At 35.5% G+C, this 16,183-nt stretch overlaps 1 long non-coding RNA gene across 1 annotated transcript; it reads left to right on the top strand.

Annotated features, from left to right (window-relative positions):
• The first annotated feature begins 3,450 nt into the window (after positions 1–3,450).
• Positions 3,451–15,832, top strand: LOC148223656 (uncharacterized). The gene is made up of 3 exons (XR_015803896.1): positions 3,451–5,932; positions 8,110–8,215; positions 14,712–15,832. It is a non-coding gene; the product is annotated as an uncharacterized LOC148223656 (long non-coding RNA).
• Positions 15,833–16,183: the final 351 nt, after the last annotated feature.

The following is a 16,183-nucleotide window of genomic DNA, read 5'->3' as shown; positions in this document are numbered from 1 at the left end:
ATCCTCTAGAACAATGAAATGAGGAGTTTGAAAGAAGTGTTTCCTCCTCAAAATGCTGCTTTGCTAATACATAGACATCACACTTGATCTTCTATATTAAAACATTTTTTACAAGGACAAGTTTAAATTCTTGAAATATTACATAGCATATTTTCCAAGTGTAAGTTTGAGGCAGTCACCTGAAAACTGGGACTATAATTTCTTAGTTATGAACTTGATCTTCTTCAGATTTGGAATTTAAGGTGAGATGAATGGCCTTAAAATGAAAGAGGATGGATTTAGATTAAATTTTAGGAAGAAATTCTTTCATGTGAGGGTGGTGAGGCACTGGCACAGGTTGCCCAAAGAAGCTGTGGATGCCCTATCTTTGGAAGTGTTCGAGACCAGACTGGATGGGGTTTTGTGCATCTTGGTCTAATTGAAGGCATCCCTGCTCATGGCAGGGGGTTGGGACTAGATGATTTATAATGTCCCTTCCAACCCAAAACATTTCATGATTCTGTGAATGTTTCTCTTCAATCAATAATGATGTGCTTCCATACTCTTACTGTTTTCTTCTTGACACAGTATGTAAACAGAGATGTCTTTACTAAGCCTTTAAAATAAGCAAAATTTTGGTCCTCTTCTGAGTAGAGAGCATGGCCAATAATTATGTGAATGACAGAAGAATAATAAAAATAAACCTTACTGGTAGGTATATAGTTCAGATTGCAATTGACACTAGTGCGTGGTAAGTGTTTGCAGTGATTATCGAAAACTGTGTCTGTTTTAGTTTCCAGGCCTATTCAGAAGGACTCTGTGGTATCTGAGGATGGTACTGAGTGGTGTTTTCAGTATGATTTCTAGGCTGATGTTGGGATAGCAGCTGGCTGTCCTTCACCTTCTGAATTTGCAGTCTGGTAGATTCCAATGGCTGAGACTTTCAAACTTGTAGGATAAGTGAGATAAATATATTCCATAGACATATATACACATGCACACCTGATACGTTTATCTGACACTATGTTCAAATGAATGCAATAGCTTAATTTCTTTTTTGAAATTACTCTGAAAAGCCGGAGTTGACTTTATGTATGTGTTTTAGCACACAGATTACTTTCTTCAGCAAATAAAGAATTTAAACCAGTGATAAGCAAGGCAAACTTAGAGACACAAGCAACAAATTTAAATGAGTGAATTGTCATTCTCCCATGACATATAAAGATAGATAATTTCTTTGCAACTGGATAAGGACATCGTATAATTGTCAAACATCTTGACAGCACTTCCTCTTGTTGTCAGTACCTTTCTCATCAGGTCTGTCTTACATTTGATGCTCTTTTTCCCAGTTCTAGAATAATAGAATGGCTGCAGCAAAATATTTGTTTGTAACAGTGAATATAAAACCAGTGTTGAAATTCTTGAGTGCTGCTCTTGCTTTTGTTGTGAATTATCTGTTTTTAGCAAATTAGCTAGAATTCATTCTTTCCCTTTTGTTTGATGCAAAAAGAAGATAATTCTGCTTTATTTTCTTCTGATAAACACTGTGATATGTTCCAGAAGTAGAAAGAATTATTCCTCCCTGATCTCATAACATAATTATCTATAGTAGTTACTGTCATCTTTTTTGTTAAGTTAAAATTATATGGCATATCACCTAGATAATGTGTTCAGGCTTCAATAATCTGAGGTACCTCGTGACACATTTTTAAACTGAGCGTCTTGGAGGGGCTTTTGTCATACATTATTCTGTATTTACTGTTATGTTTTAGCTTTAACATTTTTGTATTTGGCCTTTCATTTTCCTGAAACTTTTTTCGTTAAAATTTTGCAGATTTATGCTCTTCCTGAGCAGTATTTGTAATTGTATGAACCTTCTCAAACTGGCAAATAATGGACACTTCTGGGTAAAGGGGCAAGCTGGATAGGAAAGAATCCACTGTATTATTCTAAATTATCGTGGATTATTTTTGGCCAAATATTGAACAAAATCTTTTATAATGGAAGAGACATTCCAAATAAAAATTGCATTTGTTTGTTCCACTGTTTGCACTGATAGATTGATAACTCTTTTCAAATTGTGTATAGCACATTAAGTCAACTTTTTATGCAGCTGGAGAATCTCTCATCTGCATAAGCATATGCTGCATACATCTTACTATGCTTGCTTTTTCTGGTGCTTGAGAGAGTTTAAGAAACTGATGTAACAAGTCAGGGAGAAATCACAAGATACTGGAAAATCACTGTGTTGCCATGGGTTAAATTCTGATTTTTTTAATCAAGGTCCCAGGGACAATTTACCTGTACCGGACACTATTGTTCTGAGTGATATTGGGAAGTTATTCCATCTCATTTCTCACATTTGGAAATGTAAGAGGCATAATAAAGTAAAATCGAAATAAAATATTCTTTGGAAATTTTCAGCTTTAAGTAAATAAATTACCGTGTTTATTTGCTGCTGGGAAGCTTGAAGAAACAGAAAGCACTGCAAGGAGAAAGACAAAGTTTCTTGCTCATGACCTAGATTTACTCTCACACAAGAAGGTATATAGTGTGAAAATTTTTTTCTGAGAGGTTCTCTGGATGGATAATTATTGGAGTATGAGGGATAGGAAAGAATGTTTAGCGCTGATATTTTTGCATGAAGAAACTTGTTCACACAGAACACAACAGCTGAAAAACAAGCAGAGAGTAAAAAAGAAAGTGCTTCCAGTATTGATGAATGCTAAAGATAATGCCAGTAAGGATAGTTTTAAAACAAGATATATAATCATTTTCACTTTCTAAAGCAGTAGTTTGTCAAGGTACTGGAAAATTACTTTCAGATGAAAACTCAAACACACATTTACAGAGTGTTCTGTTCTTACAGTCTATAGTTTCCTCATGAGGGGAAGAGGAGGAGGAGCAGGGACTGATCTCCCCTGTGACAGGGCCTGAGGGAACTCCATGAAGTTGTGCCAGGGGAGATTTAAGCTGGATATCAGGAAAAGATTTATCTCCCAGGGGGTGGTGGGAACTGGAGCAGGCTCCCCAGGGGAGTACTCATTGGAGTTCAAAAAGCGTTTGGTCAGGGCTGTCAGGCACATGATGTGATTCTTGGTATTGTCCAGTGCAGGGCCAGGAGATGGACTTGGATGACCCTTCCAATTCAGAATATTGTATGATTCTGTATTGTGTTGACTTAATGTGATTATATATACACTTTCAATGAAGCTGACTTCAACAAATGGTGATGGCAGCTCTGAGTCAATAATGTTACCTGAAAAGTAAAGATCCACTTGCATGAAGAAAACAGAGGATGTAAGGAAATTAAAAATCTGTGTGTTACTAGGAGTGAATAACCTTATCCTTTGAGAATGCTTTTTCTAAAAGTCAAAGTAAAAAAAGGTGATTTGGGTTTGAGATTTTTTTGGTTTTTTTTTTTTTTTTTCGGGTTGGGTTTTTTTTTTTTTTTTTTTTGGGGGGGGGTTTTTTTGCATTGGACAAGCAAATAGAAGAAAGTAAAGGAACAGAGAACAGTAAGACAGCATAAATGGAAACTAGCCAAACAAAATCTAGTCAAGGGAATTTTACTCTGGCAGGGGAAAAACTTTGAGCTATATGAAATATAGGAAACCTGAAGTTTGTAATTTATAATTTATCTGAAAGACATACAGTAATTTAAAATCCTTAAATGAAATACAATTTAAATGTACCATGTATTAAACATTGTTGAAGAATGTCAGTGAAGGAAGAAAAGAGAGAGAAATTAAAAAAAAATAAAATTCATTGCAAAGCCTTCTGATGAAGTAGAAAGAGGCATATCATGAATTCATAAAGAAAAATTATATCTATATTAATAAACTTGCATTACAGAGAAAAATACTTCTGGAGTAAGAATTTTAGTAATATTACTTTCATTCTTGAGAAGGATTTTTTTAATGAACCTACTTATGGTATATAAGTGCGTACTGATTAAAATACCTTACTGAGTCTTGGCCAAAGACTTGGATGGCATTACATCCTGGTAATTCTGTTACTGCACTGGAGCTGAGAATAAGTAAGTTTAAAGAACCAGTCTGTTTCCTTTTAGAAAGGAAATAGAAGTGCAGAAAGACTAAAAGAGAAATCATTCAAACCAGAGATTTTCTTTATTTAGTGCCCAGGAAAGTTCCAGTCTGTCTCAGAACAGAATGGTTAGAAAGAGGGTTGACTTTATCCTCAAAATTGCATAAGTATTCAGAGCCAGACTTGCTGGCCACTGGCATTCTACAGGGTATAAAAACACAAGCTGTAAGGTGATATAGAGGAAAATCCTAGCTGTCAGTGGTTACCTCTGAGGGCAGTAGAAGTGTCCATATTTGAATGTGAGATCTAAGTGTGTAAGATGCAGGTGAAACTCCTTGACTCACTGGAAGCCTTGGATAGGGTTAGCATGCTGCATATTCAACCATTAAATTTTCTTGATTTTGAGATTCAAAATAGTATGTTTGGTGATATAGGTAGAGGGAAAAGTGAGATTAAGTATAGGAAGACAATATTTTATTTATTAACCGGTGCACTGGTTCTGGCTGGCATGGCAGAGAATATGTAATATTTGAATGAAGAGTAAAACATGGGTAAAAAAAATGCTTAAACAAATCAAGAACAGCAGAAAATGTGTTTGATAGTAAGATTTATTTGCATAAAAGTGAAGTGTTGAAGTGTTTTGTCTGAAGTCAATTGCTTATTTATTGATTACTAGAACAACAACAGAATATGCTTAAAGCAGTACAGGATTGTTGTCAGCATGTTAAATTACCGAGAAATTTACTGACTGATTTGGCTCTAGGAGTTATGTGTACAAAAAAATATTTGAAGCTGGGAAATACCAACAATGATAACAATATCCAGATGAAGATCTGCAGGAAAGGCAATGATATAAAGCATTATTTGAAAAGTAAGGGTTTGAAGAATGTGAAATGAAGAAAACTCTCCCTTTTGCATGGTATGAATACCAATTTTGGTAGGGATTCTGCAGGCAGGTAATTTTAATAAAAACTATATTAATTCAAACACAGGTAAGAGACTGATTCTCTGTAATTTGAATCAGTATAAAAATTATAGCTCTGACAGAACTTAAGGGAAATTGTATCTGAAATACTAACCCTAGACAAAAACTGAAGAAAAATTGGCAGCTTCTCTGTGGTCTGTTAATGGTGGAAATAAGTGGTTTTCACTGCTCTATTTGCTTTTTAATCCAAAATATCAAGTGATTATAATTGTGTTGTGTGCCATGAGAGGCTGGGGGCATGCTTAAAGGTGTAGCACTGGGCTCCCCAAAAATTCTGGCATTGTCTCTTTCCCCCTAAATTTTAAGCTAATTGCAGTATGTGCAGAATCAATGGGAGATCTGGTTTCATTCTATGTTCAGCCTGATGGCATTCAAACCTTTATCTCTCAGCATGCCCAAATCAGTAGGTTTATCAGCTTTTTTTGTTGTGAGGACTCAGAAGACATTTGTCACTTTTCCTATTGCATCAGGTCACTATGTAGCAAGAATAAGTGGTATATGGAACAGAAGGAAAAAGCAAACAAGAAGAGTGAAAACATTACCTAGTGGAGAGAGCACATGCTGAGAAGCAAGTCCTGGAGAGCTTGGAGTCTGATACAAAGACAGTGCATTTTAATTGAAATGGTTGTTTTATTAAAGATTAAGTCCAAGCATTCCCCAAACAAACAAAACCAGCCCAGTGGTAATCTGAAAATCCCGCTTTAATCTTTGTTTTATCTCAGTTTGACTAACACTTCTCTTCCTGATCTGTTCAATTTCTTCTCGGCGTTTTGGTTGTCAAAATACAGAGATGACAAATGACTTCTTTGCAGAAAGCCGGCAGAAAATCTGTGTACAGCTGATGCATCGAGCAACATGTGCGAGCTGTGGGGAATGTTAATGGCTCTGTCACCCTCCCCGTCGGGAAAACACTTCTCAGAGGTAACTCCTTTTCACTGAGATGAAACATTGGCTTAAAACCACCACTAATCAACTTCATATTTTTACTTCTTGTATCTCTTGTACACACTTTTTAGATAAAATTTTGGCTCTTACAACTTTTAGGCAATAATGTGAGAACAAAGGGTATTTTTAAACCAAGTGTAAAACAGTATAAAAATATAGGACTAAACCACACATATTTTAACGAAGTTTCCCATTTATAAAAAAAAAAGGTTTCATTTGTCTTATCAGTGTAAACTTTGCATTAATAAAATAAGAATGTCTTCCTTGACATTATTAACTGCTGTTGTTGACAGTTCTAATTTTCACTAAGCTTCCACAAGTCCTGCTGGCTTTCATGTAGCAAGGGATTTCTAGACTGATTATTTTCTTTAGTTATGATGCAAAAACTCTTTCAAGTTAGGCCAATAAATAAGATGTTTTCCAAGTAAGTCAATATCCAGGTTTGGTTAATATGCAGCAACTCTTAGATCAAAATTCCTATAAATTAAATTCTCTATATCTGAGGAAGCACACAATTGAAGAAAGAGGCTGAACACAGTCGTTTATATTTTTCCTGAACCATTAGTAATTTCTTGTATATTTCTTCAATCTCTGTTCTTGTTTTGCTTGTCTTAGTATAGCTTACCATCCACTTGTATTTATTAACAAGCTGTTCACGTAAGATTAAAAACTTATGGTAACGCAAGTTTTATGATTAACAACTTTAAAAACTGTAATTAAGATTACAAATAATGGATTTTTAAACTTCCTTGGCTGCATTGCCAAGCCCAAAATTTGTGATCTCTACTGATTGCATCTCATCATGAGAATGTAAGAATGAAAATATGTTGACTATTGCTGAGTGATTATTTTTACACCAAAATATCTCTGAATTGTTCAGGTATTAGGATAAGACAGTGTGAGTTTAAGCATTATTGCCTGTAAATGTTTAAATGCAGAGAATTTTGTATCAAGGATATTACTTCAGGGATTGTGCACTTACAAGATTGTGTATTTAGAATCTAGAATGTCTACTATGGCAGCAAGGTAAAAACACAAGGAGTAAGAGTAAACATAAGATGGGTAACCAATCCAGGAAACTGTTTTGCCCTTTAGCCAAAACCAGTATCTAGGGAAAAGTACTAGAACAAGGGAACATGCAGTGAAACTCCTACCCTCCCTCCACAGATTCACAATTTTGGGACTTCCTGGGCCAGAGGCATTTTTTTTGTCAGTTTTTACCATGATAAGGTTGTCCTCAGGCCTTCCAGCACCAGAGTCACTGGCAGAGAGGAGCATTTCTCAAACTAAAGTAGATGGAATTACGAAGCATTTCAGCCAAATGGAGATACACAGGTGTTTGGGATCACATGGGATACATAGGAGGGTGATAAGGGAGCTGCACAGTGGTGTTACGAGGCTGTTCTCTATCATATTAGAAAGATTAAGGAAAGTGTGTGAGTTTAGTGACTGAAAAAGGCAAATACTGCACCCACCTGAGAGGGCCATGATCTGTGGAGATGCACATGAAGGACAAGTCTGCATAGACTTACCATCAGCATGCCTGATCAGTCTGATTGCCTTAATATCACCTATAAACTTTGTGTTGATACTATCTACCCTTTCTGCTACTCATTTAGGGAAGGGTTGAACTCTGGGGGTGCTGGAACAGATTGGAGCAAGGTTTCACATATGGTGCCACTCCACTACCAGCTGGCCATTCTTGCTGATATCTCTCTTCTGCTTTTTAATCAGCAGAGTGCAAGATCTTGCCTCTCTTTCCATGACAGTTTAGTGTTTTAAAGAACTTTGGGTGAGGGACCTAATTTACAAACATTTAGGAAATACCAGATCACCCTGTTCTTCCTTGACTAGGCTTTGTCCGTTTTTTTAAAAAAGGATTCCCGCTAGATTTCTGAAGCTTACCTTCACAACAACCATACTCCTTTACATGCAAGATACCATATTTATCATATAGTATTTATTCACCTACCCAAAGGTTCTGTTCTTGAGAACAGAAGTGATAGAGATACAAGCCCAATACTGGCTACCACTTAGTTCTATTGTAGTGAGGAGCTTTTGAGAGACCTCTGTATGCCAGAGTTCAGTCATGTTCCCCTGTGCATGAACGTGGTCTGTTCCCGGTTATTCACTTCTACCAATTTTATTTATAGGTTCCATAATTTCATCTGCTGACACTTCCTTTTTTCGAGGCCAGCTTGAGCCACTTTCCATGCCAGTTCTATTTTAGGATGAATGGAGCCTGATCACCCTGCTAAGGTATGTCCTGATTTTGGTGTATTCTGAGAAAATCGAAATGTATATGCCAGGGAAGAGAAAGGAAGAATGCAAATTGCTGCAAAATCTGCATGGATGATGAATTTTCAACACGTTTTTTATTAACCATAATCCTTTATTAGACCTCACAGAGGTGTAAACTATACATACAAATACATTAGAAAGATACCCTCTTAACAGTAATGCTTCACATTTTGGACCTGATACCAAGAGGGTTGCAAACATTTCATTACATTCTACAAACCAAAGGGTGCATTAGCCTTTATGTATACAGAGTGACAAAGCCCTTTACTGAAATCAAAGTAGATAAAAGTGAAAATCAGTCAACTACCTCTTCCAACCTTTACCTACTATAAATGCATATAAAAGCCTTTAAAAGCATGAATACACTATTATTTATGGAGCAAAGTTTACTGTTCTAGACAGCTCATAGAGAGAGGGGAAGAGAATGGTCAAGATGGCATTACATGAACTGCAAACTAGCAAAACTTCTTGATTTTTTTTTATATTTGTACATATCAAGAGCTCCATTTTTTGATTTATTGATTGTTACTAGAAAAGCTTATAATTGCTAAATGGGGAGAATAGCGCAACAAAGACATTGTTGAGGTATTTGGGGGATTCTGCAACACAATGATGTTACATACACAGTATGAAATATTATTTGTCATCAAGTAGTGACATTGTATTATGAGTAAGCACAAGAAAATAAAAAAGAAAGAATAAATCCAGTTAGAACTTTAATAGATATTTGAATGGTTTATAGTAAATGAACACTTAACACTTGACACCATTTGGTTATAATGACTTGAAATGTTCATAGTAGGATTATTCAGTAGTGAAATCAGAAACTCATGTATCCACATTCATGCTTTGCATCATGGAAACCCCAGTTTTAGTCAGGACACCAATTGAGGTCCAACACTGAAGTAAGAGAGGACAGTGACTTCTTATGGAATGGCTGTCCTGAAATCCAAGTGCTATTAATCTCTTCGTTTGCATTCTGGGTAGTAATTTGGGAGAAAAGAAAGCTCATACACGATTTGATTATCAGCAGCAGGTGGTGCTGCTTCTTCTACTTTCATTTTGTTTCCTGAAATCCTTAGTCTTGACAAACATGTTTAATATTCAACCCTAAGACTCCAAGGATTAAGAAACTGTGAAACAGAATCATCACATTCTGATAAAAGCCATGAGAGGTGTCAGACTACAGGTGAAGCTGTTCAGAACATTATGAAGTACCAGTGTGCTTTCAGTGGAGTATTTTATGACTCATGTCTGATGAGACTTAATCAGGCAACTATTATCATTATACTCTTCTGAAAATTATTTTTTCACCTTGCTCAGGATTTCTATAGAATTCTGTTGGGCTAATTCCTTAGAAATGGTAATAAATGAAAGGATATGATTTATACACTGTATCCCGCACTGTCATTTGCATGTGCTGCATTGTATTCATACTTGTCTCTAAGTGGAAATAATGAAGAGAACCATAATTCTTATGTAGTGTTTATATCAACTGCATTTGAAATTCTAGTGTAAAAATAAATAGAATGGAATTTAACATTGTGCACAAAATAAGGACACCTTTTTATTGATAACACTTTAGTCTGTTTGTTTTGGATCCTTTGTCTTTGATCGTTGTTAAAGTGAGGGGTTTTTTACACCGTAAGTCAGGTTAATGCCAGTAAACCAGGAAGAGTGGAATATTAATTTGATTTTTAAATTTATGAAGTTAAATATTTCACTACAAAATATGAGTTTCATTCAATCAGTTATTTATATAGTTATCTGGCTAAACCTTTTTCTTTAACATTATGTAAAGCATGATCCTATTTGTCAGGATAGAGTCCTTTTTATTCTACAGGTATTTTGTTTCTGCTTTAAGGAATTAAATTATACTAATGAATGGAAAATACAATAAAATGCAATGCATTTAATTTAGTTTAAAAGGGTGGGAAAAATTATCTCACCTATATTTGTTTTGTTTCTTAAGAACTTCACTAAAGTGTGAATATGTAGATATTTTAGGTGGGTGTATGTTAAATACTTGTGGGAAAGAATGTTCAGCAGCAGAAGTATCACATTGGTGCTTTTTATGACTTTTGTGAGCCAAGCTGGCAAAATAAGAAGTTACTGAAGAACACAGAGAAATCAAGAATTATTGTAAATAATTTGGGATATAGGAATTTGCTATGCCTTTTCCACTTCTGATTTAGTTAAGGGTGCTGTAGAGAGGGATTAATTATTCTTTAAAAATATATATAAATGAAAAATTAATAGTTGAGGTGATGACAGAAATTATCGTTCTGCTCTGTTTATTCTTACTTTGAAGAGATGCTTATACTTAAAGAAATCACACTTAATAGAAGTTTTATGGAGAAAAATGAAATAAAAGATAAAATTTTAATAAAGTTTTTTATAATATGGCCCTCAGAGTAAGTATTTTATATCTGTATCTAAACAAATAAATGTATTTGCCTGATGACAATGAAGAGGTGTCTAGTAGTTTAAATAGCTGGTCATTTCTTTGGGTATGACAAACAAAGGATCTAAATTGTGACATCCATATTACACAATGTTCTTCTAAAATTAGATTCCAGTTGGATTACAGCATATAATCCATAAGATCTGAAGAGAAAAAAGCAGGCATTTCAAATTTTACTTGACAGGAAAAAGAAAAGCATAATATACACAGGCACACACACATGCACATAGACATGCACGCACCATAGCATTGCCTATATATACACATATATATGTATGTGTGTCTATATATGTGTATATATACACAACTACACCCTTTATGCAACTAGTGTAAGATTTCCTAATGTAACCATCAGGGAGGTCCTTCCTATTTTGGCCTCTGCCAGAACGGCATCTCTATACTGCATGATGTGTAATAAGATTTCAGACATTCCCATAACACCCTTTTGTGTGAAAAGTCAGAGAAGATTTCTGTATATCAAATACTGTGCCTTTGGGCATTTATAGTCCAATAGAATATTCCAATGCTGTCAGAAGCAAAATGTTTAGTGTAGGAGTAGAATGGGTAACAACCTTGTGTTGAAATCTTTCTTTCAAGACAAATTTAATCTAGCTGCATTACTGAATGCCACTTCCACACATTAATTGGATAATTAGTAATCTCATTAGCAAAAAATTCTTTATTTTATGCAGATTGCACCCAAGAGAAAAAATATCACTCAAAAGCCTCATCTCCTCCTCCTTACCCCTTGCCCCCAGAATCAAAACAAAGTGAATCAAAGCAAAACAACCCTCCCAAACAAACAGACAAACAATAAAATTCTGTTGCAATAGTGTTTTAACTAATTTTGCTGGGTGGAGCAAGAGGGAGGAATAAATGTTGGTTTTGATTAGAAGTTGGGTGTTTGGAAGACTAATTTCCACTGACCAGTATCCTAAAAAGAGGGACCAGTATAAGTAGAACCCCCTCAAATAAATTATTACTATTCCTTTGCAGACTAAAAATAAAACATTTTAAATATATTGATTATACCTTCATCAGAACAACATAAGTATTCTATTTGGCCTATAGGTTCCAAGAATCTCTTTTTGGGCTTAACTTAGCCTAATTTCTAAACATAAAAAAAAAGAAATGTGAAATTTTGCACATAAGGATGTTCTTAGTGACCACATAAAGTAATAAAAAAATTCACAGACTGCTAGCCATATATTTCAACTTTTTCTCACAAATTGGAATTTATGAGAATTTTTTAAAAAGCCAAGAATTTCCTGTTAGGAATATTTTTTTATTCCTTGTTAAGTCGAGATGCACTTGCATCTTTTGCAGGTTTCAAGAACATTAAGTTTTGGCTTATGTGCCATGAGTGATAAAGTAATCAGGTAAAACTAAAAATGTGTGTTTAGTGAAAATCTCGACCATATCATGCCACTGACCAAGCCAAACTCTGCACCGATGTCAGACTACAGTGTGGCTTAAAAATCTCTGGTATGATACAGGACTTGCATAATCTGAAAGGCTTTCAGTCATATCAAGGCTTTCAGTTCCCTGACTTCTAACGCTTTTCTTCATCTGAATTTCTGACTTGGAGTAATGATTCAGAATTTCATTTAAAGTCTATGAATTTTTGTGGCATTTTGATTCTTATTCCTGCCCCACCTTCATCCATATAAGATTATTTTGCTGTTTTTTGAGTGACAAAAAGTTGAAAAGTTATGGCTAGTTTCATTTCTATTTTAATAACCATACCTATGTAATTGTCATTTTCATACATTAAAAAAATATTTATGCTTTCTTTTATATTTTAGTCAAATACTTTCTTAAACAAAACAATAGCACCACTTTGGCATTGTTGGCCAAATCAGTAACAGGTAAAGCAAATATGCAAATACACTTTTCTGACCTTGTCATACCACGCACTTGCTTGTTGAATGAGGAGCCAAGAAGACACAGTGCTTGACCTAAAATCTTCCTTAATCAGCTTTAACCATTGGTACTGAGAGAACAAAGAGCTCAGGGGGCAACTCAGCATAGCTCCTAGTTGTGTATGGAATTCACTTCTATAAGGAAAGTTTACCACTAATTCACCCCTCAGTCTTACGAAAGGAATCGACATGGTAAGCTGCCTGGGAAAAAAGGGGGCCTATTTTCATGTAGCTACCAGGACTGGATGCAATATCCCAGACTTTGATTTTCTTGTCTCTCTTGGCTGAATGGTGCAAATGAGCTCGTACAAGTCCTTCATGGAAATGGAAATTACATTTAGAGAAGAATAAAGAATGTATTAATTTTCCATAACTTCTAATGAATAATTATGTTTACTATGGGGATGAGACTTAAATTTTGCTACCTTAATGAAAGAAAGATACTAACTTCAGTGGGTTTAGATCTGCAGTGCTTTTTGGACTGACTGAAAATAAGGAGGCTTAATTCACTTTTTTACTTATGCATTTCAGTGGTATTCTGTGTAATGGAGTTTTAAGTCTATTCTAGAAAGCAAATATCTGTGATCTGTCATGTGACTTACACAATAGGGAAGGATGAGAAATGAATGGGCTTTTCTTTACCTTTTCAGTGATTTATGAGAATCAGTAGCATCTGGTGGGACCCCTGCTCCTAAATATCTGGAGTGCTTTTAAAAACTCAGCTGAACCTTTCAATTTCTCTAATTAGAAGTTTTTTCGAGACAGACTGCTTTGTCTTTTGGGAGGGAGATGTTTTGGCTCACAGTTCAACTTCTTTAAGTAGCAGATTTATTGCGATTATTGAGCTAATCCAGCCCTTTATCTTTCACACTAACTGATTTATCATGTGCTCCCAGCCATATGACTGGAGATTTCTTATACAAAATGTATTCCCCATCCATGCATTTCTCACCTCTGTGGAGGTGGAGCTACTTTCCATTTTGTGATATCATTTATTGTTTAGTAAAGTGTTGCCTTTGAAGCTTGCAGCTATACTGTATTTATGTTAGTTGCTTTCAAGAATTGTTCTAATTTGTTTAGACAGTTGTCAAATTGTGATAAATATTGCTGTCTCTGACCAACATTTTCTAATTATGGTTTTTCAACAGAAGAAATATGGTGGCATGAATGTGAGTGTATGAATTCTAAGATAAGACCAAAATTTTGAATTAATTTGCAGGAATTAATACAAAATGATGTATAGTTATTCAGTTAAAAGTGCATCAGTAAAAAAGTTATCTACAAAGAAATTTGCTGCCACAGATATCTGCAAATTGCTTTTTACACTCACACCTTTCTTCCCTCTTCCTCTTGGAACTTCAGAAGAGATAGGGGACAGAAAGGGTCATGGGGCATGAAATGGAAATAGGTATTATGTCTGTGACATCAAAATAATGGCTTGTTCTTAGATTGCATTGCAGAATTCTTACAGCCATTAAAGTAAAAGTCCTTCCCTCTCCATCCCCCCTGCCAAAAAATGGCCTGTAGGAGCTGTGACAGGTATCAGAATTGCTAACTCTGTTTATTGAATTGGTGGTAGATAATTCAGGTTTGTTTCCACATCTGTTTCTCTTTTATTTTCTTCCTTTTTCAACATAACTATCTCAGTCAGTGAGAGCTGTGGCATATTCTTTTTATTCGTTTACTGTTCTACTTTTACATTGCTACGGCAGCTTATTGTGCATAAAGACAACCATCTCACAGAAAGCAGAGGGTTTAAAAAGTTGTATAGGAATACATTGCACTTGTTAAAAATACAAACGGCAAATTTTCTATGGGAATAGAAAAGGAACTACAATAATTTCTTAGATTTTTATGGCCTTTCCTGCTTGTTTTACAAGGGACTATTGAGGAGCTGTATATATGCAGTCTGGAGAGAACTTTCTCTTGTGTTTAAGTCAATAGTTATTGACTCCCTCGGTTGCAGTAGAAAGTAAGACGGATTTGAGCAGCCTTCAAAAGGAGATACTTCCTTTATGGATCTAATCTACCACCTCCCTAACTATTCCTTTCATACACTGTTTTCCAGGCCTCCTTTGGAGATGACCAAGAGATGCTTCATCCCTTGCCTGAGCCTACCACATGCAGCATGGTGAGGGGAAAACGTTGAATGGGACCACATTGGAATTCTTGGACAGGGTGGAACAGTGCCTTCTCCTCGGCCTTGCCTTCTCCCAAAGACAAGTTTAATGCTCACCTTGGGACACTGTTGGCTGCTTATCCCCCTTCACTGCTTGGCCAGCCTACACTGGGCTGATTTACAAAAGTGCAGGTGTTATTCAAGGTAGAACCACTGCAGGGCCTCTCAAAGTTCCATGGCAGGGATTGTCTGGGAATCTCTGTTTCCCACAAGAGTACATGAATGGCAGTTGTAAGTAAGGGTTGTAAGGATGTTATGGTTAACCTCTCCTTGACAACTTATTCTACACTAGTAATTTTGTGATTAGGTTAGCTTTTCTAATTTACAGAGAGATGCAGCAGCCCAACTCAAGTCAGGTAAGCCACATCTGATTGTGGGAAGAATCAAAATGGAGGGGAATTTGAGTACCTTTTTATGATTCAACAGAATGCTGGTATTTCAGGAACATTTGGCCCTGGTGGACTACTCTTTGAAGCCACTTGAGCACTGTTTTTCATCTATGAGTTTGCGTTCCCATAATCAGATGTCAAAACACCACCCTTCAAATATCTAAAAGGAAACAAATATCTGAATTTTCTTTCGAAGATGGAAAAGTTATTTTCATGTCGAAATCTGAAGCCTTTTTTGTTGATTTAAGTTGAATATTTTTGAAAGTATTTTGTTATTTAATCTTTGGCTTGGTCTTTCCATATTTGCTTTTGCCTATTACCGTTTTGGCCAGACCCTTTCATGTAACAAACTATAAAATAGCACCTTTGTACTATAAAACAGAGATTTTTTTACATACTGTTTGATATATGTGTATTGTTGATATGCTAAATTTTACATACTGCATTATATGGAGGAAGAAAGAAGTTACCTATACTGTTGCAAAATTATTACCTGGAAGAATCATTACTGGTTCGAGAGCCTATGTATGCTTTAACTGCTTTTAAAAATCTTTTGTCTCATAAATTGCAAAAAAATGCATGTTTGCAAGAGAAGGAAGAATAAAACTGTCTTAAAACAAATGCATCTATAACCCATATTTTGTCAAAATGCTACAGATGGAATTAATGGATGTTTAAAACTGTATATGTTACCTTACTGCTGCTGTTACTGGGAATGTCAAACTGTGCAAATATGAAGGGGTAGACGAACAATGTTTTCAGACACTGTAAAACAAACAGCCTGTTGCTTGTAAAGAAGTGCAAATAAAAAAAAACACCACTTAGACAAGGCTGATGAATGACTCCAGCAGCCAATGTTCATAGGTTAATTTAGTGCAATTGGATCCATCAAAGGCCCATAAATTTGTAGGCTTTTGAGGGGCACAGGACTTCAAGAGTTTTCGTGCAGGACATTTAAAACAGGTTAACAAA

Source organism: Sturnus vulgaris, chromosome 5, assembly GCF_052056855.1.
Source record: "Sturnus vulgaris isolate bStuVul1 chromosome 5, bStuVul1.hap1, whole genome shotgun sequence".
Lineage (NCBI taxonomy): Eukaryota > Metazoa > Chordata > Aves > Passeriformes > Sturnidae > Sturnus > Sturnus vulgaris.
Note: the sequence above shows the minus strand (reverse complement) of the source record. Positions and strands in the feature narration are given on the sequence as shown.